Raw genomic sequence first — 278 nt, forward strand, 5'->3', positions numbered from 1 at the left:
ATATATATATATATATATATATATATATAATTGGGTATGTGTACGTAAATATAATATAAACACGTACATATGCATATATGTGTGTGTTTATATTTATATATAGATTTTTCTACGTGTGTGTGTATATATATATACATATATATATAGAGAGAGAGAGCGAGATGGAGATAGATAGATAGATAGATAGGTAGATAGATAGATAGATAGATAGATAGATAGATAGATAGATAGATAGATAGATAGATAGATAGATAGATAGATAGATAGATAGATATAGA

Source organism: Octopus bimaculoides, chromosome 7, assembly GCF_001194135.2.
Source record: "Octopus bimaculoides isolate UCB-OBI-ISO-001 chromosome 7, ASM119413v2, whole genome shotgun sequence".
Classification (NCBI taxonomy): Eukaryota; Metazoa; Mollusca; class Cephalopoda; order Octopoda; family Octopodidae; genus Octopus; species Octopus bimaculoides.